At 36.5% G+C, this 27235-nt stretch overlaps 1 long non-coding RNA gene across 1 annotated transcript in view; it reads right to left on the bottom strand.

Annotated features, from left to right (window-relative positions):
- Positions 1 to 24680, bottom strand: part of LOC112614104 — a 29196-nt gene extending 4516 nt beyond the window's left edge. The window contains exon 1 of the long non-coding RNA XR_003117042.1: positions 24423 to 24680. This is a non-coding gene — a long non-coding RNA (uncharacterized LOC112614104). The remainder of the gene's footprint in view (positions 1 to 24422) is intronic.
- Between the last annotated feature and the right edge of the window lie 2555 nt (positions 24681 to 27235).

Raw genomic sequence — 27235 nt, 5'->3', positions numbered from 1 at the left:
AAAATGGGGATATCTATCCTAACCCTAAAGAATGGTTATGAAGATATAAAAACAAAATACTAGTTTTTTAAAAACTAAAAATAATATGCACACTAGGTATTATTGAAACTTACTTATTAGGAAACATTGCTTATTTCATATGACCACCCCTGTCTCCACCAGAAGAAACCCTGGAAAAAAATGTAGCCTTGAATCCCATTCTCCTTTACCCATAAGTAGACATGTATTAAATACTAATTCTGGATATTGTAAAGGATTCAAAGACCTACAAAACATGAATTCTGCCCTTCAAAAATTTAGTTGGAGTATAAAACATAAAAGGTATATAATTACAGAAAGATAAATTATTTGATAAAGATAAATCATAGTTTGATAAATTGCTAAAGTATTTCCACAAAAGACTACCATAAAAATTTTTTCATGTTGATGAAAACTAAAATGGTTAAAGGGAGAAAAATAAAAGGAAGTTGAGTTTGTGATAAGACACGGAGGAATTAAATTGTTAAAATGAAAGTGTGTTTTTTTAATATCATAATGAAAAGTTAAACATTCATCCGATAGAAATTGAGGAAAGTCTAAAAAATATTTTAGTAAGAATGAATCTTTTGGAAGACTCATCTAGCACTGGTGGTTTGGATAAGGAATAAAAGCAAGGAGGCTCATTAGGAGACATTTGTGATCATTCGAATACAGGAACAAGTGCCTGAAATACAGTTATGGCTGTAGGAATTAAAATGAAACAAATATATGAGAAATTTTTAGAGAGATTTCTTACAGAAACAGTCTACAAAATCTGACATTTGATTCAGTGAATAAAGTAAAAATCAGGATACAAATCAGACAAAAGAGACTATGGTTTTAAGCCTCAGTTCAGAAAAACATGGTCCTACCTATAGATATAGAATGTCACAAGGAGAATGTTTTGCTATTATAACATTTAAGAATCAAATTTTCAGCACAATACTTGGGGAGTAGTAATAGCTCTAAAAATTACTACTGTCAGATATACTTAGAGATGTCTCAGTAAATCAAGGGTAGGTTAGAGAAAATCAGAGACCTGGAAACACAAATTCCAATAGTCTGCAAATATGCTATCTACCTTGTGGACTGGGCATTATCCACTGTGACATAAGCAGACATATCAAGTTTACATGGCCTTAGAAAAGTAAATAGTTAAATTTGCTTAGGTGTTATCAAAGCCTAAGTGTTGTAGTGTCTTTCAGAGCATGTGGGATGTGTATCAATAGATTATCTCTTCTTACAGTACATTCTAAGAATGATGATGTATTCTCCCAATAATTCACGACAAAAACTTGAATAATTGTGGTCAGCAGAGTAATAGTTCCCCAAAGATGTCTATTTCCTAACCCCTGGGACCTTGAATATGCTACTTTACATCGTAAAAGGGTCTGCAAAGATGATAAATGTAAGGATCTTGTGATGGAAGATGACACTGGATTATCCAGTTGAGCTTACTATAATCACAGGTCCTTTTAAGTGAAAGAAGACAAGAAAGTCAGAGTTAGAGAGAGATTTGAAAATGCTATGCCTCTTAATTTGATGATTAAAAAAGTGGCTATGAGCCAAGGAACGCAGGCAACCTGTAAAAGCAAATAAACAGATTCTCTCTCCCTAGAACCCCTAAAAGATAGGCAGCCCTTTCAACACCTTAATATGAGTCCAGTAGGACTTTGCAGGACTTCTGACCTACAGAATTCTAAGGTAATAAATTTGTATTCTTCAAAGCCTCACTTGCTACAGAAAAAATAGGAAATTCACACAATAATATTACGTATATTTGTTGAATAATACATGTTAATTGTTGAAAATTAAAAGTCTATAAAAATAATATTTTTAACAATACGATGACCAAATTTACTTATCTGGCACTGACAGAATAACATGTACCTGATTTGTCTTCTTATAAACAACTAGAAACTCGACAAAATGTGAGAAACAACTCTTTTCAGATATATGACTATATTCTCTACAAGAGAGTAGGAAAATGAAGTGAGCTCTACAATCCCCCAGCTGTCTCCCTGAAAACACTTTTGAGACCACATTTGAAATTCCAGCCATCCAGAGGGAAGAGACTTTTTAGAACATCTGTACCATACAACAGAGACTCAAGAAATATTGTACCTTAGTTGCAGGACTAAACTAGCTCCAGAAGACAGGCAACTCTAGACCTGCACTGAGAAAGTTTAAAAATAAGCCTGAAAAAATTAAATGAAATCTCAATTTATCTAGCTGGCACTCAAAACAAGAGTTAACACTCTTCAAATGGAAGGAAACAAAATACACAGACTCTTCAATGTCATATTCACAGTGTTTCAGCAACCAATCAAAAAATACTAAATATGCAATAGGCCAGGAATTATGACCATAACCAAAATAAAAATGAATGATAGAAACAGATGCAGAAATGATAGAGATGGTAGAATCAGTATACAAGGATATTCAAACATCTATAATAAATAGGGTCATGAAGTTAGTAAAGCACGAACATAAGAACAAGAGAAATCAAAACTAAAGAGTGAAATTGAACTTCTAAAACTGAAGTTCATGTCAACTTCACTAGACGGGAATAGCAGCCAATTAGACATTACAGAAGAAAAGATCAATGAATTTGAAGACATAGCAAGAGAAACTATCCAAACTATAGCACACAGAGGAAAAAAAAGGTAAAGAAAAAGATAAGACTCAGTGACTGTGGAGCAATATCACATAGTTTAACATACATGTAAATGGATGCCCAGGAGAAAAACTATTTGAAGACGTAAAATCAGAAGTTTCCCAATTTGATAAAAACTATAACCCATGTATCCAAAATGCGCATGCATTCAAGAAGCAAAATAAAAGCAAAAAGAACCATAGGAAGTCCTATCATTATTAAATTACTGAAAATCTGTAATAAAAAGAAAATACTGAAAGCAGCCAGAAATAAAAAGACACATTAAATTCAGGGAAACAAATATAAGAATGATTAGGCTGGGCGCGGTGGCTCAAGCCTGTAATCCCAGCACTTTGGGAGGCCGAGACGGGCGGATCACGAGGTCAGGAGATCGAGACCATCCTGGCTAACACGGTGAAACCCTGTCTCTACTAAAAAATACAAAAAACTAGCCGGGGGAGGTGGCGGGCGCCTGTAGTCCCAGCTACCAGGGAGGCTGAGGCAGGAGAATGGCGTAAACCCGGGAGGCGGAGCTTGCAGTGAGCTGAGATCCGGCCACTGCACTCCAGCCTGGGCGACAGAGCGAGATTCCGTCTCAAAACAAAAAACAAACAAACAAACAAAAAGAATGATTAATGACTTCTCAGAAATAAAAAAGCAAGAATACAATGAAATAGCGCCTTTAAAGTGCTGGATACAAAAAGTGTCAACCTAGAAGCTAATATACAGAAAAAATAACCTTCAAACATGGAGATGACCTAAAAGTATTTAAATACAAACAAGAACTGAGATAATCTGTCACTAGAAAACATGCATTAAGAGAAATGTCATGGAAGTTCTTCAGGGCCAAAGGAATATCAGATGGAAACTTGGATTTATAACAAAAATGAAAAGCCCTGAAAATGGCATATGTGGATAAATAGGATAAATTTTTATTTAACTGTAATTTACTTTACTTTTAAAAATCTACTGTTTAGAACAGTAACAACAATGTATTGAAGGCTAATTTGTGTAAAATATAATCTATGACAATATTAGCACAATTATGACATAATTTTATGCAAATAAAATTATATGGTAGTAAGAGTCTTACATTTTACATGAAGTAGTATATTATTTGAAGGCAGACTTAAGGTAAAGGTGCTTATTATAAAACTTGAGTAGTCACTACAAAAAAAGACCACATTGACAATAAACAAAAAAAGGAAATAGAATATTTAAATATACTCTATTAAGACCAAAAAAGCCATGAAAATGGTAAACATATATAAGCAGGAAAAATGAAGAAATATTTAGGATAGTAAACAAACATGATGAAAGGATTAAACTTAACTGTACTGATAATTACACTCAATGTAGATGACCTAAACATCTCAATTAAAAAGCAGAGATTGTCACATTGGATAAAAAAGCAAAACATAACTCTATGTTGTCTAAAAGAAATACACTTTAAACCTAAGAACATACAGAGGTTAAAAGTGAAAGAATAGAAAAAGATACCACAGAAACACTAAAGAGAAATCTTATATGGCTATATTAACATTGGGCAAAATATAGTTCAGAACAAGGAATACTATCAGGAATAACAAGGCCATTTCATAATGATAAAAGAGCCAATTCATCAAAAAGATGTAACAATCCTAAATGTGTATGCACTTTATAATACAGCTTCAAAAATACATAAAATAAAAACTAATAAAAATGAAAGGAGAAACAGAAAAGCCCACAATTATAGTTGGATGTAAAAACACATCTCTCCTAGTAATAAAACAGGTTGACAGAAAATCAGTCTAGAAAACTTGAACACTATCAACCAATGTGACACCTAACTGACATATACCAACAATGGCAGGATAGACTTTTTCACATGCAAATTGGACATTTACCAGGATAGATCATATGCTGAGACATAAAACAAGTCTAAATAAGTTGAATGGATTGAAATAATATGTCGTATGCCCTCTGACCTCAACAAATTTAAATAAGAAACTAATAACACAAAGATGTATGAAAAATCTCCATATTCTTAGAAATTAAACATACTTCTCAATAACCCATGAATGAAAGAAAAACATTTAAAGGCAAATAAGATAATTCAAGTTGTTTGAAAATGAAAACACAACATATCAAAATTTATGGGATACAGCTAAGTGATTGCCTGAAGATATGTACAGTTTTAATGCTTATGTTAGAAAATAATATGTAATGTCAGTGATCTAAGTTTTCCTTCAATGAAGCTAGAAATCAATTAGACTATTAAGCATAAAATAGAAAAAAGAAAATAATAAAGGCAAGAGCAAAACTCAATGGAATAGAGAAGAAAAAAAGGAGAGAAAAACCAAGTATCTAAAAGATACTTATTTTTAAAAGATCAATAAAATATAGACATCTGGCTAGATTGACCAAGAAGACAAACTTTTTAAACCATAACAGAGAAAAAACAATACATCTGACTTTATCAAAAAAAATTTTTTAAACTCGCCAAAAGAGAAAATTAGGATATTAAAATGCAATCCATAGACAGGGATGTGGAGGGATATCTGTAATATATACATTTGATAAAAGGCTTGTATCCAAAATATATACATATAAAATTTTTGCAACTCTTTAATGAGAAAAGAAGCAACCCAATTTTTTGAAAATGGGCAAAAGATTTGACCAATTTCTTGCAAAAGAAAATGTATAAATGGTAAATTAATGGGCGGAAAGATGATCCACATAATCTGCAATCAAGGAAATACAAAAAGCAAGTCCACAGTGAGATATTACTAGACAGGCATTTAGAATGGCTAAAAATACTTAAACTGTCAATATTCATTGTTGTTATGAATAAAAAGTAAGGGAAATTTTTATATATTGATAATGAAAGTGTAAAAGGTATACACCATTTTGGAAAAGAGTTTAGCAATTTGTGTCACAATACGCTTACTGTTTGGCTCAGTGATTTCATTTATTGGTATTTACCCATGAAAACTGAAAACATATATTCACAAAAAAAATCTGTATACAAATGCTCATAACGGCTTTGTTCATGATGGTCCCAAACTGGAAACAACCTAAAGTTCCATTAACAGATAAATGGCTAAACAAATTACAAATGCTGCTTAGCCAAATGAAACAAACAAACAAACAAAACAAAACAAAACAAAAGAGAAAGAAAGAAAGCAATGAACTGCTGACATATGCAACAGCAAAGATAAGTTTCAACAATATTAGGTTGACTGAAGAAAGTTAAAAACAAAACAGTACATACTGTTTTATTGTATGTGCATTCCATTATACTGTTACACATTGCATTATATGACATCTAGAATAGGCAAGACTGATACAGTGACAGAAAGAAGGTCAGTAGGTACTTTGCTGAGTAAAGGGAGGGATGCTGACAGCAAATGGGCATAAGGGAAATTTTGGGGGTGATGAAAATATTCTATATCAATTCAAGTGATTGTTATATGAGTTTATATGTTTGCCAATACTTATTAATTGTTCACCTAATATATATGCATTTTATTGTAGGTAATTTATATTTCAATAATGTTGATTTTAAAGAAAAATCTATTTAAAAATCTATAAATCTGTCATCCAATTTTGTTATAATTATTTCTAATTTTTTCAAACTTCATATTCAAGATTCTATTCTATGTACCATTTGATACCTGTTTCTCTACCTGTACCATTTATAAGCACTTCATGCATATCATCCATAATTATTTACAGACATTTGCTAACTTAATGATCCCTATGATCCTTTATTATTTTAATAAAAATTTGTCTTATAGTTTGGTATTTAGATATTCAGTTTCTCCTTTTTAGAAATAATACTCCAGTCATCACCTCTACACATAAAGCTTTGTCCACATTTCTATCAGTTCCTTGTGAAAGATTTCTAGAAAAGCAATACTGGCTTAGGTTGAAGGATCCAGGAAGAAGATATTTATATGTGGCCCCTACTTTTCTGGAATTTTACTTATAAAAATTCTGCTTACAAGGTGAACCACAATGACAAACCAAGACTATGATTCTTATTTCAAGATGATTTGCTTGGAAGATACATTTTAATTAATTAGCCCATTAAAAATTGGGGCAAGATGGCTGGGCACAGTGGCTCACACCTGTAATCCAAGCACTTTGCATCACTGTCAGATGCAAAGTTTGCAAACATTTTCTACTATTCTGTAGGCTGTCTGTTTAGTCTGTTGATAGTATCTTTTGCTATACAGAAACTCTTTAGCTTAGTTAGGTCCCACTGTCAATTTTTGTTTTTGTTATAATTGTTTTTGTAGTTTTCATCATGAAATCTCTGCCAGGGCCTGTGTCCAGAATAGTATTTCCTACATTTTCTTCCAGGGATTATGGGTTTTAGGTTTTACTTTTAAGTCTTTAATTTATCTTGAGTGAGTTCTGTACTTAGTAAAAGAAGGGTGTCCAGTTTCAATCTCCTGCATATGGCTAGCCAGTTATCCCAACACCCATAATTGAATGAGGAGTCCTTTCCCATTTCTTGTTATTGTCACCTTTGTCAAAGATCAGATGACTGTATTATAGATGTGCAGCTTTATTTCTGGGTTCTCTAAGCTGTTCCACTTGTCTATGTGTCTGTTTTTGTACCAGTACCATGCTGTTTTGGTTACCATAGTCTTGCAGTTTAGTTTGAAGTCAGGCAATGTGATGCCTCCAGCTTTATTCTTTTCACTTAGGGTTGCTTTGGCTATTCAGGCTTCATTTTGATTCCATATGAATTTTTGAATAGTTTTTTCTAATTCTGTGGCAAATGTTTTTGGTAGCTGGATAAGAATAGCATTAAATGTGTAGATTGCTTTGGGCAGTATGCCCATTTTAACATTATTGACTCTTCCTATCCATGAGCATGGAATGTTTTTCCATTTGTTTGCGTCATCTCTGATTTCTTTCAGCAGGTTTTTTGTTTGTTTGTTTTTTGTTTTTTTTTTGAGACGGAGTCACACTCTATCACCCAGGCTGGAGTGCAGTGATGCCATTTCGGCTCACTGCAAGCTCTGCCTCCCAGGGTCACGCCATTCTCCTGCCTCAGCCTCCTGAGTAACTGGGACTACAGGCACCCACCACCACGCCTGGCTCATTTTTTTTGTATTTTTCGTAGAGATGGGGTTTCACTGTGTGAGCCAGGATGATCTCAATCTCCTAACCTCATGATCCGCCCGCCTTGGCTTCCCAAAGTGCTGGGATTACAGGCGTGAGCCACCGTGCCCAGCCTCAGCAGTTTTTAAATTCTCATTATGGAGATCTTTCACTTCCCTTGTTAACTGTATTCCAAGGTATTTTATTACTTTTGTGGCCACTGGAATGGGATTGCATTCTTGATTTGGTTCTCAGCTTGGACACTGTTGATGTATAGAAATGCTAATGATTTTTGTACATTGATTTTGTATTCTGAAACTTTGCTAAAGTTGTTTATCAGATCTAGAAGGTTTTGGGCAGAAATTATCAAGTTTCCTAGGTATAAAATCATATCATCTGCAAAGACAGTTTGACTTCTCTTCCTGTTTGGTTGCCTTTTATTTGTATCTCTTGCCTGATTGCTCTGGTTAGGATTTCCAGAACTATGTCAAGTAAGAGTGGGCATCTTTGTCTTCTTCAGATTCTCAAAGGGAATGCTTCTAGCTTTTGCCCTATCAGTATGATGTTGGTTGTAGGCTTGTCATAGATGGCTGTTACTATTTTGACATATGTATCTTCAATGCTTAGTTTGTTGAGGGTTTTGAACATAAAGGGATGTTGAATTTTATTTAAATTCAACATTCTATTGAGATGATCATGTGGTTTTTCTTTTTAGCTGTTTATGTGATGAATCACATTTATTAATTTACATATGTTGACCCAACCTTGCATCCCAGGAATGAAGTCTACTTGATCATGGTGGATTAGCTTTTTGATATGCTGCTGGATGTGGTTTGCTAGTATTTTGTTGAGAATTTTTGCATCTATATTCATCAGGGATATGGGCCTGAAGTTTTTTTGTGTGTGTGTTGTGTCTCTGCCAGGTTGTGGTGTCAGCAGGGAGGAGTCTATCCTACTCCAATTTTTGAAATAGTTTCAGTGGGATTGGTATCAGCTCTTCTTTATACATCTAATAGAATTCATCTATGAATCTATCTGGTCAGGGACTCTTTCTGGTTGGTAGGTTTTTTATCATGATTTAATTTCTGAACTCTATTGATCTGTCCAGGGTTTCAATTTCTTCCTGGTTCAATCTTGGGAGGTTGTATGTGTCCAGGAATTTATCCGTTTCTTCTAGGTTTTCTAGTTTGTGTGCACAGAGATGTTCACAGTAGTCTCTGAGGGTTTTTTTTGTATTTCTGTAGGATCAGTGGGATTGTCCCCTTTGTCGTTTCTGATTGTGTTTCTCTGTATCTTCTTTTCTTCTCTATTTGTCTACTTAGAGATCTGTCAATCTTATTTATTCTTTCAAATAATCAGTTTTTTGTTTCATTATCTTTTGTACGTCTTCTTACATCTCAATTTTATTCAGCTCTGATTTTGGTTATTTCTTGTCTTCTGCTAGTTTGGGAGTTGGTTTGCTCTTGTTTCTCTAGTTCTCTTAGGTGTGGTGTTAGGTTGTTAACTTGAGATCTTTCCAACTTTTTGATATGGGTATTTAGTGGTATAAACTTTCCTCTTAACACTGCATTAGCTGTGTCCCAGAGATTCTAACTAATGTTGAATCTTTGTTTTTTTTTTTTTTTTTTTTTTTTTTTTTTTTTTTTTTTTTTTTTTTTGACGGAGTCTCGCTCTGTCACCCAGGCTGGAGTGCAGTGGCCGGATCTCAGCTCACTGCAAGCTCCGCCTCCCGGGTTCATGCCATTCTCCGGCCTCAGCCTTCCGAGTAGCTGGGACTACAGGCGCCCGCCACCTCGCGCGGCTAGTTTTTTGTATTTCTTAATAGAGACGGGGTTTCACCGTGTTAGCCAGGATGGTCTCGATCTCCCAACCTCGTGATCCGCCCGTCTCGGCCTCCCAAAGTGCTGGGATTACAGGCTTGAGCCACCGCGCCCGGCCGAATCTTTGTTTTTATTAGTTTCATATAATTTATTGATTTCTGCCTGTCTCCTTATTTATTCAAAAGTCATTCAGGAGCAGATGTTTAACTTCCATATGATTTTGAGAGATCTTCTTGGTATTGATTTTAATTGTTATTATGATTTAATAATAATCATAATAAAATGTGATTTTATTATGTGGTTTTACACATATTATTTTATATTATTTTACACTGTGGTCTGAGAGTATGGCTGGTATGATCTGGGTTTTTAAAAAGTTTTTTGAGAATGGCTTTATGGCTGACCATGTGGTCAATTTTAGAGTATGTGTCATATACAGATGAGAAGAATGTATGTTCTGTTGTTTTGGTCTGGAGAGTTCCGTAGATGTCTATTAGGTCCATGTGGTTAAGTGTCAAGTACAGATCTCAAATATTTTTGTTCATTTTCTGCATCAGTGATCTGTCTAATACTGTCAGTGGAGTGTTGAAGTTCCCCCACCATTATTGGGTGGTTATGTAAGTCTCTTCGTGGGTCTCTAAAAGTTTTTTTTTTATGAATCTGGCTGCTCCAGTATTGGGTTCATATATATTTAGGAAACTTAAGTCTTCTTGTTGAATTTAATCCGTTAGGTAATCCCCTTCTTTGTCCTTTTTGATCATTATTCATTTACTGTGTGTTTTGACTAAAATAATAATAGCAACCTTTGCATTTTTTTGTTTTCTGTATGCTTGGTAGATCTTTCTCCATCCCTTTACTTTGAGCCTATGGGGGTCATAGCTTGTGAGATGGGTCTCTCGAAGACAGCATACAGTTTATCTTGCTTCTTTATCCAATTTGCCACTCTGTGCCTTTTAAGTGGTGTTTAACCTGTTAATGTTCAAGATTAATATGGATATGTGTACATTTGATTCTGTCATCACATTGTTAGCTGGTTGTTATATAGACTTGATTGTGTAATTGCTTTATAGTGTCAATGGTCAATGTGCTTATGCGTGTTTTTGTGGTGGTCACTAACAGTCTTTTGTTTCCATGTTTAGCAGTCCCTTAAGGACATCTTGTAAGGCTGGTCTGGTGGTAATAAATTCCCTTTGCATTTGCTTGTCTGAACAGGATTTTATTTATCCTTTGATTATGAAGCTTAGTTTGGCTGGATATTAAATTCTCAGTTGGAATTTGTTTTATTTAATGAGGCTGAATATAGGCCTCCAATGTCTTCTGACTTCCACAGTTTCTGCTAAAAGGTCCACTGTTAGCCTAATGGTGTTCTCTTTGTAGGTGACCTGTCCATTCTCTCTAGCTGTGTTTAATATTTTTTCTTTCATGTTGATCTTGGAGAATCTGATGACTATGTGTCTTGAGGATGGTCATCTTCTACAGTATCTCACAGGAATTCTCTACATTTCTTGAATTTGAATATCATTCTCTCTAGCGAGGCTGGGAAAGTTTTCATGGAAAATATCCTCAAACATGCTTTCTAAGTTGCTTCCTCTGTATCCCTCTCTTTCAGGGATACCAATGACTCATAGGTGTAGTCTCTTTATATAATTCCATATTTCTCTGAGGTTTTGTTCATTTTTTAAATTATTTTTTCTTTCTTTATTTTATTTATTTATTTTCGAGACGGCATCTCGCTGTCTCCCAGGCTGGAGTGCAGTGGCTGGATTTCAGCTCACTGCAAGCTCTGCCTCCCAGGTTCACACCATTCTCCTGCCTCAGCCTCCTGAGTAGCTGGGACTACAGGCACCCACCACCATGCCCGGCTAATTTTTTGTATTTTTAGTAGAGACAGGGTTTCACCGTGTTAGCCAGGATGGTCTCGATCACCTGACCGCATGATCTGCCCTGCTTGGACTCCCAAAGTGCTGGGATTATAGGCTTGAGCCACCACGCCCGGCCTTTTTTCATTTTTATATGACTGAGTTGATTGGAGGACCCAGTCTTCAAGCTCTGAGATTCTTTCCTTAGCTTGTTGTATTCTACTATTAATATTTCAGAATGTATTATAAAATACTTGTGTGAGTTTTTCAGCTCTATTCAATTAGTTTGGTTCTTTCTTAAAATTGCTATTTTGTCTTTCAGTTCTTGAATAGTTTTACTGGATTCCTTAGATTCCTTGGATTGGGTTTCAACTTTCTCCTGAATCTCAACAAGCTTCAATGCCATCCAGACTTTGAATTCTATATAAGCCTATTCAGCTATTTAAATCAGGTTAAGAACCATTGCTGGGGAGCTAGTGCAGTCATGTGGAAGTTAGAAGACATTCTGACTTTTAGAGTTACCAGAGTTTTTATGTTGATTCTTTCTTATCTCCATGGGCTGACATTCCTTTAATCTTTGTGTTGCTTTCTTTTCAATAGGGCTTTTTGCTTTTGTATTCTCTGATGCCCTTGAGGGTTTGACTATGGTTTTAAGCTGGGTTTAGTCAACTGGCTTCATTTCTGAATGATTTCAAGGGGCCAAGGCTCAACTCAGCACTTCTGGGCTGCATGTTCTATACCTGGGGGCCTGGGATCAGGCCCACAGCTTTTTTTCTCAGACTCCTCAAAGTTAAACACCTGCTGTGCTGGAGGGGCTGAGGTGTTCCCTGTCCACTGGCAATAGCACTCCAATGGGGAGTGTCAGACAAAGCACTTAAGGCAGTGGCACCGGGGTCCATGCCAGCAAAGCATCATGGGAGGCTACAGGCAAGCGTGTTATGGCAAATCAGTGGAGTACAGCTGCAAGCAGGTGCATGCTGGCAGGGGCCCATCTTCAAGAGCTCTGAAGATTAGGCAGGGTCGTTTCACTATGGCAGTGGCCACCAGGAAACACCCTGTTTGGGAATCTGAAGCTTCATTGCAAACAAGTTCAGCCAGGCAGGAAGTCTGGGAAAGGCTGGTGGCAGACAGGAGAATCCTCAGATCAGATTGGCCTTGTCCCACAGGCAAAATATCCCTGTTCTATACAGGTCCAACAGTCAACAAAGACCAAAGCCTCCTAGAGGAACATGGCAAGCCTTGAGGAGTAGGCATCTCTGGCCATGCTCCATTGCAGCCATTCCCATGCCAAACCCTGTGGGTTCCATGCAGGCTGTAATCCCGTCCCTGCTAACTCTCCAAGCCATTCTCTCTGCCAGCTTAAATGTCCATGGGGGTTGCCAGCAGGTCTCCTGCAGCCAGGATTCTGGAAGTCCATGGAAAGAGTGGTCCACTGCATACCTATTTAACTCACCCTCCCTCAGGAGCCATTTGGGGGCAGGAACAAATACTGGAGCTCACTATTTTTTATTTACATATGTTATAGGTATATTTATTATACTCTCCAAAGTCACCCCAAGAGACATAAGGAAATAATGAAGAGTATCATGGCGAACAATAGAACAGAACAAATAACCAAAGAAATTGAAGGAGAGTGAAAACTTAAGGTCTTACAATTCATAAACCATTTAGATATTAAGTTCACAAATTCTTGAAAGGCATATTGTAAATAGTAGGCTAAATTCATGATTAATAAAAACTATTTAACGTGATTATATTTTCTATGCTAAAGTTTTATATTAAAATCATCTTAGTGCCTCCTTCATCCTGAATAGGTAAGGCTGAGAACACCATAACATGAGTATCTCCAAAGCAGGGCATTTTCTGATCAGGATAACACTTTTCACAGATTCCCTGATTATGATAGTAGTAAAAATTCTAGATGATTCTTTATTATTTTTTGTTTAATGAAATCAAAAGTTAACATACTTTCTTATTCTAAGATGCCATTGACTGTCATGTGCACTATTAATAACAACTTTGGGTACAATAAATAAACAAACATTAAACATTCACATTGAATTTAAGACTCATTCCAGTTATGGAAAAATAAACTATGGGCAAAGTACATTTTATCGTTGAGGACACTGTACTTTTAAAATAGCTAATCTGATTTCAATGAGTTTGCTATTTAGTAGTTTTGAGGCAGTAAATATCAAAGTATTGGATCTTTTTTGCTCTCATTTGCTTGACTTCAAAATGAGACTATTCTCTGCCTCTCTGAAAGCAGAGAAAGAAAAGGGCTAAAAGAGGACAGGGCAGAACAGATAATATTTGAGGAACAATTCTAGCTCTAAAGCTCTTAGGTTACAGTTCCATGTTTCTCAATAACAATAAAATTATTGAAAGGGAACAGATGCTCATTTGATTAATTCATACAAACACTTGTTTTAACTTTCATTCTCATCTGAATCTATTTGCAGTTATCAGAGAATTTCTACCTCTGTAACCCATGATTTTGAAAGGGACTTTAAAAGTTGATGATTTTAGGAGTTGATGAGTCATTCTTTCTTCATAAAATCTTTGACGACAAGCTCCAATAGCTAAAGTAGACACAGCTTCCAATGAGCAGGACAGCAGCTCTACTTCTAATAAGTTAATCCAATGGTTTTTGTCATGAGCAAAACAAGAAATCATGTTTTTAATAATACTAAAAGGTCGCTGCATCTTGTTAACATCTGGAGTTCAATCACTTCTGTGCTAAAAACCGGGGAATGCTTCAGCAGGGCATAAATCTTGCCCCTTATTGTACATACGATCCAGATGCCGGAGGAGAATTAACGTTTGTTTGTAACACATCTGGTGTCGGCAGCTTTGAGTAAGCTCTAATAGAAAGAGTGTGGAACTAACGCAGCATTACACCTTCACTCAGGCCAGGGGTTCTAGACTGAAGGTAAAAGCCTTCAGGTGTCCCTTGGGGTTTAGCAATAAACTGCACTAATCAGCACTGGCATTGTGTTAAGTGCAGGGTGTTTTGAATTTTCCACATCAGTTTTGCAGCCCTGTAATTCTACATTCCAACTGTCTGCTTTTGACAACTTTGTAGATTTGCCACCATCTTAAGCTCCAAATGAAAGAAAGGCCCAGATTCACTGTCAGAGTTCAGACTATCCCATAAAATGGGGGAGGACACATGATCACTACCAGAGCAGTAGTGAGCAAATAATAACAAGACTGGCCTTATCTGTAGATATAAAAAGTGACTTGGTATCCTGTCCATGAAAAGCAATAGAATGAAGTAGAAAGAGTGCAGAATTTCAACTGGGACATCTAAGCTCAAGTCCTATCTCTGGTACGTGTGCAGAAGTCCAAAATTAACTGGGTCATGTTTTCTCACAAGGGATGTGTAAGAACCAAATCAGATGATGACTTTTGTAACAGAAGGATCAGGTCCAAATTTCCTGGAATAGTATTTTAATTAACTTTGTAATATAACCCTCCTTCCCAATCTTTGTTATCGTCAGCATATTCTGGGTTTTAAACTATAACAAATACCTTGCACCTTAAAAACCTGCCACATAATTTGATGTTTTACAGTCTTTGTCCATGTTGTTCCTATTGGTTATAATGTTTTCTTCAATCCATTATTAATTTCTGGACACTTTGCACTAAGATCCCTTCTTTATAAAGCACTTGTGTATGTCTCTAGCATAGTAGTACTTTTTATGGAGTATTATATATCGCCCATTGTTTTCTATGCCTTTCTCCTTGGCTGGACTGTGATTCTACTTCATGATATCTGTGAAAGAAAAGGTGGTAACCATTAGAGGCACTTAATAATAAAGTCTTTTTTTTTTTTTTTGAGCTAGTGTCTCGCTCTGTCACCCAGGCTGGAGTGCAGTGGCATCATCTCAGCTCGCTGCAATCTCCCCTTCTCACGTTCAAGTGATTCTCCTGTCTGAGCCTCCTGAATAACTGGGATTACAGGTGTGTGCCACAATGCCTGGCTAATTTATTTATTTATTTATTAGTAGAGATGAGGGTTTACCATGTTGGCCAAGCTGGTCTCGAACTCCTGACCTCAAGTGAGCCACCCGCCCCAGCCTCCAAAAGTGCTGGGATTACAAGCATGAGCCACCACGCCCAGCCCATTTAATAATAAAGTCTTAAGGATACATTTCATGTTGTTGCAGATAGCCTCCAATTAAATCACACTTCTATGAGAAACTTATTTGTGATGGTCAAATGATATGGCAGCAAATGCTACTGGGTAATTGGGGGATTTTATAGTAGCATTTAAAAGAGCACCTAGCTAACTGTAAATGTGTTTTTATGATGGTGTTATGCTCTGTCAGGGGTCAGGCTCTGAAATCAGAGAAGTAAGATACTCCCACCAGCAGAGGCATATAGGAACCAAGATCATCTGAACCAAGGACAGATTCATGTGTCCTAATTCACACTGTCTGGCTCATGTGTTCATTGAGGAAAACGGTGGGTAAAATCTTCCGCCCTGTTCAAAGTGTTCTTCATTTTAAGTTCGCACAGCATGTATGGTTGGCTGAGTTAAATATGCATATGACGTGGTTCCACTAATCACATGTTTTAAATTTGTTTTTTGTAACTGTAACTGGAAACCCAGAAGAGGCTACTTTCCAATTTAGACTTGAAAACTGCCACAGCACCAAATGAATCATATAGAATAAAATTATAAGACATGAACATTGGAAGAAAAAATGCAAAGTACAAAAGTAAGATTTAAAAAGGTATTAATGTCTCAAAGAGACTGATTTCTAATACTAACATGATTCTAATAACTTCACTTTGTTTTTGGAGAACGCGTGTATATTTCTCAGTACTTTCATATGTTTTTCATTCATTTGTCTTCCCTGCCTACCTGTGGAATAATGGGCAAGACCACACTTAGGGTGGAAGGAAAAGCAAAGAATGGATACATCGATCTAAAAATAGCCACATAAGTTATATCAGTTTTCCAGTAGAAAGTTTTCTAGCTTATAAAGACATTATGGAAAAGAGCTTGGATTGAAGAAGACATGTTTAATTCAGGTATGAAGAATAAATAACTAGTAGAAGATAAAACTAATGAAGTGGTGAAACACACACACACCCAAGGCTGACAGAATTCACAACCAACAGATCTTCACTGTAAGAAATATAAAAGAACATGTTCTAGACTGAAAGAAAATAATAAAAGTTGAAAGTGCAAGAAGCAATGGACATCTTTGTGAAAGGTAAATATGTAGATAAATATAAAGTACTGACTGTTTAAAGCAAGAACAATTGCAGTATTTTATGGGGATTATCACATGCAGAAGCATACGACAATAGCAAAAATGGCAAAGGTGGAGTAGAGGGTAATAGATGTGTACTGTTCTAGATGTTTTACATTGTTGGAAAAGCCAAAAAGGTATTAAGATAGACCATCATAAGTTAGCATGTGTCTTATAATTTTTAGTGTATCCACTAAAACAATTATATTAAAAAGCATAACAAAAGCCTACCAGAGGAGAAAAAATGAAATATAAAAAGCAAGTAGAATTATTACAAAGCAAGTATAATAAAGAAACAAAAACAAGGAAAAATAGAAAACAAATAGCAATATGGGAGACTAAACCCAACTACATCAGTAATTGCATTTTACGTAAATGGATGAAACACTTCAGTTAACAAGATTTTCAGCTCACATTTTTAAAAAAATACAATTATGGCTGCTTATAAAAAGCACACCATAAATATAAAAATACATAGTATTTTAAAGAATGTAAAAACGACATACTAAGTGAACATTAGCCAAAGGAGAACTGGTATGACTAAAGTGATATCAAAGTAGACTTTAAGATGAGAAAAATAGGCCGGGCGTGGTGACTCATGCCTGTAATCCCAGCACTTTGGGAGGCCGAGGCAGGTGGATCACAAGATCAGGAGTTCAAGACCAGCCTGGCCAAGATGGTGAAACCCCATCTCTACCAAAAATACAAAAAATTAGCTGGGCATGGTGGCACGCGCCTGTAATCCCAGCTACACAGGAGGCTGAGGCAGAGAATTGCTTAAACCTGGAGGGGCGGAGGTTGCAGTGAGCCGAGATTACGCTACTGCACTCCAGCCTGGGCGAAAGAGTGAGACTCTGTCTCACCAAAAAAAAAAAAAAAAAAAAAAAAAAAAAATTATAACTTCTCCAACTTCTCCTACAGATAACATCATTATTGTCAAAACTAAAAAACTGGTCTTTGAGATATTTTTCAGATTTAGCATTTTGACAGACCAAGAGACAAAACTTGGTCCTGAGGCCAGTTTTTGGAAGTGACTCAGCCACACAAAGACAGTTTAGACACCCCTGTGATTTCATCCCTAGCCAATCATTGTTTCAATTCCCCAGCCCCCTGCTTGCTAAAATATCCTTAAAAACCCTAGCCTCTGAAGTTTTAGGGAGATGGATTTAAGAAATACCTCTCCTCCTCTGGCTTGGCTGGCCCTGTGATTATTAAACTCTTTCCTTGCTGCAATATTGCTGTTCTCAGTGAATTGGCTTTTCCGGGCAGTAGGCAAGAACCCATCAGGCTGCTACACAACCAGATGATTGAGGCTAATATACCATCTTAGGCTAACCAAAACAAAAGGTGTTTGGGGCTCTGTGCGGGGAAAGTAAGAGGAGGATATTATGGTAAATAAGACTTGTCTTATTATGCAGATAAGATCTCTCTGGTGATAATAGTTGTCTCCAGGATTAGCTTTCTTCCCAGTAGGGAGACATCTTTACAAATGGAAACTTATTTTATAAACATAAACATCCTTTACAAAAGGGGAGATTTATATTCTATTGTTAGGCATTTAGGGGAAGGTAAGAGCTCTTCCTGCACCTGCAGGTTCTCAACTGTCTTTATCTCAGAATATTCTATGTAACAGAGTCATATACTTTGAGGTGGGCATATTCTGGTATCTTTCAACAACATCTTTAAACAGGTTCTCACTCAACTCACCTAATAAAATGGCTTTGTAGGGGTTCTAGCCAAGATGGCCAACAAGATGCAGCCAGTAAGAGCATCTACCACAGAAAGACCAGACCATCAAGAAGACTGGCACACTCCAAGCAGATCTTTGGAAGGAAGGCTTTTGGAGTTGACAGAAGGAGGACACAGACTCTGGGTTGAAATGGGAAGAAGCTGGGAACCCTGCACGGGGCTGCTGAGCACCATGACTCCTTCCTGGCCCCCAGTAGCTTCTGGGGCAGGAGTGAGTTGAAAAGGTGAGGAGTGACCTAATCTTGCCACAGACCTCTGGAATCCTAGCTGCAGGAGACCCTGTGACCCCTATGGACATTTGAGCTGACAGGGAGAGCTGTTTGGAGAGATGGCAGGGACAGGAACTCCAGCCTACATGGAACTCAGAGGGTTTGGTGTGGGAATAGCTGCAGTGGGACGTAGTCAGGGAGGCCCATCCCCTAAAGCTCATCACACTCCTCTAGGTGGCTTTGGTCTTTGTTGACTGTCGGACTTGGAGAGAAAAAGGCTTTCTTGCCTGTGGGATGGAACCAGTCTGATCTGAGCACCCTCCTGTCTGTCAGCCTCTCCCAGAGTCCCTGCCTGGCCATGCCTACTTTTGGCACAGTCTCAAATGCCCAACCAGGGTGCTTCCTGGTGGCTGCCACCATAGTTCCTTTGTGTGGTGGCTCATGCCTGTAATCCCAGCACTTTGGGAGGCCTAGGCAGGCAGATCACTTGAGGTCAGGAGTTCAAGACCAGCCTGGCCAACATGGTGAAACCCCATCTCTACAAAAAAAAAAAAAAAAAATTCGCTGGGTGTGGTGGTGTGTGCCTTTAATTCCAGCTACTCAGGAGGGTGAGGGAAGAGAATTGCTTGAACCTGGGAGGTGGAGGTTGCAGTAAGCCAAGATCACGCCACTGCACTCCAGCCTGGGTGACAGAGGGAGACTGTCTCAAAAAAGGAAAAAGAAAAAAATAAAAGGCAGGGAGAATAAAGGAGTGAAGGACATGAACAGATGCTTCTAAACTTCTAAAAAGAAGACATACAACTGAGCACGGTGGCTCACGCCTGTAATCCCAGCACTTTGGGAGGCCAAGACAGGTGGATCACCTGAGGTCAGGAGCTCAAGACCAGCCTGGTCAACATGGTGAAACCCTATCACTACTAAAAACACAAAAAAGTAGCTGGGCATGGTGGTAGGCACCTGTAATCCCAGCTACTCAGGAGGCTAGGCAGGAGAATCGCTTGAACCCAGGAGGCAGAGGATGCAGTGAGCTGAGATTGCGCCATTGCACTCCAGCCTGGGTGACAACAGTGAAACTCTGTCTCAAAGAAACAAACAAACAAAAAAAGAAGACATACACATGTCCAACAAGTATATGAAAAAATGTTCAACATCACTAATCATTAGAGAAATAAATATCAAAACCAAATGAGATACCATCTCATACCAGTCAGAATAATGCCTATTACTAAACAGACAACAAAAAATAGATGCTGGCGAGGTTGCAGAGAAAAGGGAAAATTTATACACCATTGGTGGGAATGTAAATTAGCTCAGCCACTGTGGAAAGCAGTCTGGAGATTTCTCAAAGAACTAAAAACAGAACAACCATTTGACCCAGCCATCTCATTACTGGGTATATGCCCAAAAGAATATAAATCATTCTACCATAAAGACACATGCACATATATGTTCAACACTACACTATTCACAATAGCAAAGACATGGAATCAACCTAGATGCCCATCAACAGAGAACTGGAAAAAGAAAATGTAGTACATATACACTATCAAATACTATATAACCATAAAAAAAGAAGGAGATCATGTCCTTTGCAGCAACATGGATGGAGCTAGAGGCCATTATAATAAGCAAATTAATGCAGGAACAGAAAACCAAATGCTGCATGTTATCACTTATAAGTGGAAGGTAAACCTTGAGTAGACATGGATGTAAAGACTGGAACCTACCTGATTGTGGAGGGTGAGGATCCAAAAACTACCTCTCAGGTACTATGCTTATTATCTGAGTGACAAAATAACCTGTATACCAAACCCCCACAACACTCAATTTACCCGTATAACAAACTAGTACATGTACCCCCTGAACCTAAGATAAAAGTTGAAAAAAATGCTTTGTAATTTTTATTTGTCATCAATAATAATGTATCCTTTGTATTAATTCAAAATATTAAAAGCAGCTCATCCTTTACCCCTACATACATGTATTTTTTAATGGAATTTTGTGTTAATATTCCCAGGTACCTAAAGCTACTCTTAATCCACTATCTGCATTCTCTACCTTTCCTAAAAAGCCTTCTTCCAGGATTTCCTAAATGTAAATATAAACAGCTTACATAAATGTAAGCATACTTTTATGCAGCACCCAGTCATTCTTGTATTTACTCAGCAAAGAGAAAGTAATAGTAAAAGCCCAATATTCCCATTTTGCTACAGGTTACATTTTAGAAAATAAAGTTAAAAAGCAGCAACACCAGCACAGACCATTCTCATTTCAATTTTCTTTACAGTTTTTTCCTACTGCTGTTTATTTGACAGAAAGTCAATTGCTTACTGCAGAGTGACTGCATGAGAAGAAAATTTTAAAACATTAATAAAAATAATAGCTTAAAGTATGTGGCCCTTAATGCAACAGTAGCTTTCTTTTTATTAAACAAGTGTAAGACAGGGAAGGAGGACTTGAGACTTGATTTAAGCCTCTAAGCATTAGGCCATTTAAACTCAAAGAGTTGTAGGGAAGAAAAATAATTTTTTTCTTCACCCCTCTAAGGTTCTCAGTTGAAACAGACCCCTTAACAAAAGACAGATTTACAAGAGAAAAATAAACAGAAGTTTATTAACATGTATACCTCATGTATAAATGGGAGCCACCCAGGGAATGAATAATTTTCCTAAGAAGTAGCTTTAAGTTCACGCATCATCTTCAACTGAAACAAAGAAAGAAGGGTATGGGGGAAGGCCTATTATGGGGAGATGCACAGAAAAAAAACATGGTAAAACAAGGGTAAGGTTACTGTTTTAAATTAGTGCCTTCTCCACTGATGAGGGTTTCTAGTGATTTCATCCATCTCTTCCTGGTACAGAGAGGAGATGCTTTTACCAACGGGTATTTCCTTTATAGATGTCAATTTCCCTAACAAAAGGGTAAAGGTAAACTTCTACTCTGTTTACACAGCTCCTCCTGTGTGTACGATTTCTTTAAAAAGCTAGGTGTGGTGGTTTACGCCTATAGTTCCTGCTACTTGGGAGGCTGAGGTGGAAGGATCCCTTGAGCCCAGGAGTTCAAGGCTGCAGTGAACTGCCATGCCACTGCAGTTTAGCCTGGGGAACAGAGTGAGACACCATCTAATTCTTAAACATTTTTTTAGGTGGCATATTCTGGTCTCCTGCAGTAGCTATGACCACATTGCCCGCCAATAAAGTTTAACAACGTACCCACCTACTAATTATGTATAAGAATGCCCGTCACTTATCCTCATCGGCACAGTATGCTATTAAACTTAATGATCTTTGCCAATCTAGTGGGTGACCAGGGGTATTTTAGTATTACCCCTTTCCATGAGGATTGAATGTAATTTTTGTGTTTCTCTTGTATGGGTCTGGTTAAGTATCTTTCTACCTGTTTAAACTAGATTTGTTTCCTTCCTTTATTATAAACTATTCATTTCAACTCTTCCAAGACACCTGTTTTATATATAATTCCTAGGCATGAAGCTGTGTTCTTATTAGATCAAATCTGAAAACAACAAAAACTTAGGAATACATTTAACCAGAAATAAATAAGGAGTGAGGAAAATTTTTAAATGCTCCTAAGAGTCACAAAATATACAAATATATTCACATACACACATAGCATAAACACACATGAACACATACACACTTAAACAACTGGGAAGGAATACCATGTATTTGAAAAAAAATACCCGCAAAATATGAAAGTATCAATTTTACTTAATTTATAAATTTGATATATTTGTTTTAGAGGGTTGATAAGACTAAGCTAATCTCTAAAGATCATCAGAAAAATAAGCAAGTAAAAATTGCCAAAAATTTCTGAAAAACTAAATCAAGAAAGGAAGCTATTTCTATCATATTTTAATATAGATTATAAATATATTAAAAATTTAACAGAATTTTTTAAAAAATTGATACTTGTACATGAATACACAGATAAGCTTATGAGAGAGAAAAGAAAATCCAGAAATAGATTCAAATACATATAGTTACATAGTAAAAACACAGGAACATTTCAAAGTAGCATTGAAAATATGGATTATATATTAACCTTACGGGAAATCTGGGTAGCTACCTGAAAAAAATAAATAAATTTAGATTTATATCGTTTACCAGAATATATCTGAAATTGATCAAATATTTAAGTATAAGAAATACAATTGTAAAAGTAGTAGAAAAAAAGCCATGAAAACATTTTAGTCTTTCAAGTGAGAAAATTTAAGTAGAAACAAAATCCAGAAGTCATTAAAAAATTGATAAACTTGATACAAAAAATTTAAAGAAAACATTCTACATGGCAACAATCACAATAAAGTTAAAATCAGGCAAAAATGGTGAGAAAATATTTGCATAAGAAATAAAGAGATAATTTCTCTAATACATAAAGAACTCCTATTTATCAACAAGAAAAAACCCAACCATTCAGTAAATTAATGAGCAGAGAATGTGAGCAAACTGATCATAGAAAAGAAAATATAAACAGCTCTGAAATATATTAAAATAAGTTCAGAGTTGAAGGAAACACTCTCATACATAGATTGTGAACATTTCAACCAATAAAATCTGTTTGCAGGGCATTCTGAGCATGCCTATCAAAATTATAAGTGCACATACCCTTTAACCTAGCAATTCCACATTTAGAATATACTCTACAGATTTACTCATACATATAAAAAATGAAATGTATACAAGATTATTTATTGCAACTTTGTTTATAAAAGCAAAATATAGTAGTCTTCTAAATATCCATCAATAGAATATTGTTTATAGAAATTATAAGGTATACATATAATTGTATATTATGAATAGTAAATAAGGAATAAAAAAGATTTTCATATATAGATATGAGATGATCACCAAAATGTTTTTAAAAGAGAAAATTATGTAGAACATTGTGTATAATATATAAACATTTGAGTAAAAATTAATTGATAGATAGATAAAATACATATTTTAACCCCAGCCACTACATTTCAATATCAACAGACCATGTACTATTCCCCATATACACCTTTTTGTTACCACTATTATACTTTTGATTACATTATTCCCTACATAGATAGACTTTCATCTTGATTTTTGCTTGCTAAAATTCAACCCATCTTTGGATCCTGTAAATTAACCTTTCTCTTCTGTTCTTTCAATACAACTTTCTGAATATAGGTTCTTTTTTCTAATAAAAACTAGTAAAATCTATTAATTCCAATAACACTAAAGGAAGAGAAGGGAGGGAAAAGGAACAACTACTAAATACATGTCTGCCAGACACTTTAATGTCCTATGACATTTAATTCTAGACAACTTTTTAATTCAGGTTTTATTCCAGTAACAAATGTTGTTACCAGTTTGAGAAGATTAGAGAATGTTTGCAATGACACAAATCTGATAATAGGAGGTACAGAGGTTTAAACTCAAGTATCTAGGATTACAAATCCTTTTCTGACTATACAACCTTGTACTTGATGGAATTTCTGCCACGTTTCTTTAGAATCCGAACCTTTGAGATCATCTAGTTTGACGCTCTCAATTGACAAATGAGGGAAAGAAAGCAGGAGAGGTTAAGAGCTTTGCAAACTAGTTTGTTAGTGTCAGTGGGGTTGGATAGGGGTCTATAAAAACATATGTATGTAATTAGGACTAGGATGTAAGGTCAACTTGGTACTTTACACTTTTATAATAGAATTTAGGATTAACAGGATAATTGATAGTCTTTAAAATTAAAAAATTGGCACATACCACAGACGGGAGTTGTTTCAGGAATGGAAAGCATAAACATCTGAGAATGAATGTCTATCTGTGAAAATTAACACCCATCCATAACGTTCATAAGAATTCTTTAGTGTCATTAACTGTTTGCCAAGCATCTTCCTGTGCTAAAGACAAAATGAGTTTTTGACATTCTCATACGAAGTCCATGTGCCCTACAATAAAATCCTGAGGTCTCCAGCACTTACTTGCCTCCTCCCTCCAATATCTGGCTCCCATCCCATAGCCTCTACCACACTGGCTCAGGAAGTAGGCAATTTCCTGCCTTGGCTGAGCCGGATATTAAGACTTCTTTGTTCCCTTATCTCTGAGAAATAACACCCCTCTGAAATACTCCAATAGCTGACTGATTCATGCTCAGACTTACCTAAAGGACCCTCTGCTGTTCTTTAATGTTAGTGTTGGCTGAGGCAGAGCAATTCACCCACATTCTAATCGTAAAATGTCATGGGGTGATATGGAGCACTCTGGATAATTATAGTTCGTAGACTGTCTAATATTAGAATAAAGAAGATATTTTTAAAGAACTATTGAGCTAGGGGATCTTCCTCTCTGCTCCCACCTCCCCTCACTGACCCATCCACAAACAAACCCATTTTATGTCCGTTTGCATTTATAAAAGCATCCTTTCTCATACAAGACATCTTAAATAGATTCATTCATATTGGTACAGACTAAACTGAAATTTCTAGGCTATGTAACACAGGCAATTTGGCTATTCTCCTTGGAGGCAATACATACAGAAATAACAACTGCTGACATCTTCTTGGTACCTCCCAATGTATACAGACACTTGACATATCGATCTATACACATAGCCTGTGTTCTCTATTTGACTGATGGTTAGTAATACCATCTGCACATCCACAGCTTGTCCAGTTTCCAGGTTTCTTCCATTTAGTGGAATGTTCTTAATACAATATTCCTATTCAACACTTCAAAGCCCTTTCAAAACATTTCACTTTTCATGTAATGCATGCCCTACATTCCAGCTTCTTTTGTTTGGAGTTCTGAAAAGCTAAAAACAATACATCATGATGACCAAGCCCAGAAAATGCAATTTAGAAGTAAAAATGATGAGAACACAATCTTCCCTCTTCCTTCACTGGCAAGGTTAAGTGAACCAAAATATTCTAGAACTAAGAAATTTTAAAGACCATTTAGTCTCACCAGCTCATTTTACAAGTGGGGGAACTAGGCTCTGGGTGATGAACAACATTTTAGGTTGTGTAATGGAGTAAGTTCCAGGTAAAAGAAACAACATCTGCATAGACACAGGGATGCTGATTGTGCCACCAGAGGAAGACTTTGACTCAATGGGCTATCAGGAAGAACAGAACAGAAGATTAAATAAGTAGAGTTGAACAAATTTACAAGGGACCTTGGAATTTCCATTTGCAATTTGTGGGTCAATTTTCTACTTTCATGAAAATGTAGACGTTGTATCATATAGGTTAGATTTGGAAAAGAACTTAGGATCTCAGCTCTTATTTTTTCCTTCATAATACTTTAATATAGTTATAATTTTATATTTAACTTTAAAATCTTTGTCATTCACTAGTTTGTAATCTTCATAGCATCTGGCACAGTTGACAGGCATACAGTAAGTACTCCAAAACTATCTGTTGAATGAATGAGATCATCTGAATTAACTTTCTACATAGAGATGGCGTCTTTTCTTAGAGTTTCCTGAACAGTTGACTCTCTGTGGTCTCTCTGAAAATACTCAGTGATGAAGTCTGGCTATCACCAAGGCCCCTGTCAAGGCCATCCTTACTGAGAAGGTGGTAACTTCTTTTGGAAGAAGGAGGACAGACTTTAGGTTACCAGGATAGTCTAGGTCCAAGAACATTAGAATATTGAATATTTCTATGTTTCTAGTAGGCACTAGTGTTTAGTTAAGATGCAAGGAAACGAAGTATGTGAGGACGTCTTTGTACTTTTTCAAAAAGCTCTATAGAATTAGGCATTACTGGCTGGGCTCAGTGGCTCACACCTGTAATCCCAGCACTTTTAGAGGCCAAGGCAGGCAGATAACCTGAAGGTCAGGAGTTTGAGACCAGACTGCCCGACATGGTGAAACCCCGTCTCTACTAAAAATACAAAAATAGCCAGGTATGGTGGCACACACTTGTAATCCAAGCTACTTGGGAGGCTAAGGCAGGAGAATCGCTTGAACCCAGGAGGCAGAGGTTACAGTGAACTGAGATTGATTACGCCACTACATTCCAGCCTGAGTGACAGAGCAACACTCCATTTAAAAAAAAAAAATAGGCATTACTAGACACATTTCACATATGAGGTAATTGAGGCTAAGCTTTGAGTACTTTATTCAAGGCAACACAACACACAGTAGTGAAATTAATTTGAAATTAGGTCTGGGCTTTGAAGATCAGGTTCTTCCTAACCTGCTACACTGCCTCTATTAAAAAATATAAAACAGAATTGCTACCCTCAATGATACACAATCTAGCTGGAGAGACAGATTTGGAAACATCCATTATCATACTTATCGCCAGTATGTAAAACGCACTAAGCACAGAGATGCAAGCTGTTCATTCTTCCTGGAGTTTGAAAATGTCATGAAAGGTTTTACCAAAGAGGTGCCTCCTGACCTGAGTTGTGAAGGTGATTGTCAAGTGGAATCAAGCAGACTCAACCAAAAAAGTTTCTCAGAGGAAGAAGTCCAAGAACTCAATGCTGCCAGATTTTCTCATTGGGGCATAATATGTCCCAGCCAGGCGGGAGGCACACCTAAGTCAAAATGCAATAATTTCAGTGGG

The sequence above is a fragment of the Theropithecus gelada genome, chromosome 1 (assembly GCF_003255815.1).
Source record: "Theropithecus gelada isolate Dixy chromosome 1, Tgel_1.0, whole genome shotgun sequence".
NCBI lineage: Eukaryota > Metazoa > Chordata > Mammalia > Primates > Cercopithecidae > Theropithecus > Theropithecus gelada.
The sequence above is the reverse complement of the archived record's forward strand: the minus strand, read 5'-3'. Positions and strand labels throughout refer to the sequence as shown.